Below are 2352 nucleotides of genomic sequence, written 5' to 3'. Positions count from 1 at the left end.
CAAAATTCAATCTAATAACCCGTAGAACTTTACTTATTCCATTTATGATTTTGAGTCGAATGAGAGGTACCTCCTACCCAAATCGGTGTGGTACATACTATCGCTCAGTGGTCGATTGTACGTTTATGGTTCTGAGTCGAATGAGAGGTACCTCCCACTCGAATCGGTGTGGTACATACTATCGCTCAGTGGTCGATGAGACATCGCTCCAATCGACTTAGAAAGGTTTATGGTTCTGAGGCGACATGAGAGGTACCTCCCACCCGGATCGGTGTGGTACATACTATTCGCTCAGAACTCACGAGTTAAACATATTCATGTACAATTACCAATCATTGTTTATGGTTCTAAATCGACATGAGAGGTACTTCCCACCCGGATCGGTGTGGTACATGCTATCGTTCAGGGAATCGATTTTAGCACTGAGATGGTATGAGAGGCACCTCCCACCCGAATCGGTGTGGTACATGCTTCCGCTCAGAACTTACGAGTTAAACGTGTTCATGTTATTCAAGCATTTGATACATCCAAGCATTTAATATATTCCAACATTTCAAGCATGAGTTATTCATTTCAAATGAGAACGAGTGCGATAAAGTACACACTCGGCTCGGCAAGTTTACGTATCATGTATAACACTTGTACAACTAATATCTCAATCACATAAGCATTTAACACATACTTGACACTCACCAAGTAGCAAGAAGAAATGGCACTCGAAGTTCAAGCGTCCACCGAGAGATCCTCTTGAAGTTCCTCTTGTGTGCCTGAGCAACTTAACAATAGACTATTACTGATAATCCTCAAGCGATGAGGAAGGTTATATACTAGTACGGTCTAGAAAATATCTCGAAAATCAAGATTGGGTTTCCTTTTAAAATCGAGACTCATATGAGTTATAAAAAAAAATCCGAGTAGAAATGGTTTATTATCCTTAAAATCATTGGATGGGAACAAGTACGCTCGAATAAATTTCAAAACGAACGATCGAAACCGGAGGAAGACCGGCCACGTCACAATCTGGCCGGAATCTGGTAAAATGTTTCCCCCGCGGATTTCTTTCAAATAGTTGAAATTTCCAATTTTTGGTGCAATCTTTGAAAATTCATAACTCACTCCCAAAGTGTCTAAAATTGGTAAATTTGGTACTGTTGGAAACTAATTTCCGAGTACTAAAAGTTTTTAGAAGACAGCTTTCCACGAATCCAAATGGAAGATGTTCAAAAATTGGCTCAAAGTGGCTTACCTGGATAATCAAGACAGATTTAGGTTGGTTTTTGGCCAACTTTCAAAATTCACCAAAATTCACTCAATTTGAATCAGCCTTTGAAATTTGGAAATCTAATAGAGTTACAATCCATGATTAGTGTAAAACAAATGGGATGAGAATTGAAGTTTTGAGCACCAAGATATAGTGACCCAAAGTTACCAAATTTTCCTTGTTAAACAAGGGTTTCTCAAACTCAAATCATGAACTTTGGAAATCCAGTTGAACAAAGAAACGAACTCGAAATAGTACCAAATTTGGTATGAATATACTACCATAAAAGGGCCACTCTCTTACCAAATTTCATAGAAAAATATGAACGGGAAGTCAGTTAACGAAACCATTGAAATCACAAGAAGTTATAAGTCTAAGCTGCCTTTGAGCTTCCGGTTTGCCGTTTTCCAAACATTTGGCCAAGAAACGACTCAAACATGATTCATTTCAGTATGTAATGTCTAAAATATGTCCAAGGTACATTTGATAGGTGATTTACACCAAGAAATTTCGAATAACAAGTCTCAAATCATTGCTAGTTCAAATCTGTCCAAATGTAAGGTATTTCTTCACCAGACCAGATTCGAGTTTTGATCATACATCACTCAATTCAACTCAGAATTGAGCGTGGTTGGTGGAATTAGAAAATAGACTCAAAATGATACATTTTATCAGAAGAAATCATTTTCAAAATTTGTCCATAACCAGCTCGTTCGTGAGCATTAAGTTGCAACTCATGAGCTGCCTTCCAGGAAGCAACGAAACAGGACAGTGGATTTCAAATGAATGGTTTGGCTAGCTCAAGTGGAACCAGGACATGCATTTTATACCAACGGAAATACAGGAATGTCTAGTTTCCAGTGCCACAAATGGTACTCGATTCCGACATCGGAGCAATGAGTTATGGCCGAAACAAGGAGACTGCCTGGGCAGTGACGGGATTAAAATTCCAGTTTTCTAACCTTTCGAAAGTCTAACATTTGAGGGACCAAATCAAGTTATTTTTCAATTAAACTTTTTACACAACTAATATAACATGTAAAAAACATAGACAAGCCATTAGAACTTCAAAATTTTGCACAAAAGTGGTC

This window comes from Coffea eugenioides, chromosome 2 (assembly GCF_003713205.1).
Source record: "Coffea eugenioides isolate CCC68of chromosome 2, Ceug_1.0, whole genome shotgun sequence".
Classification (NCBI taxonomy): domain Eukaryota; kingdom Viridiplantae; phylum Streptophyta; class Magnoliopsida; order Gentianales; family Rubiaceae; genus Coffea; species Coffea eugenioides.
This window is presented reverse-complemented; position numbering follows the sequence as displayed.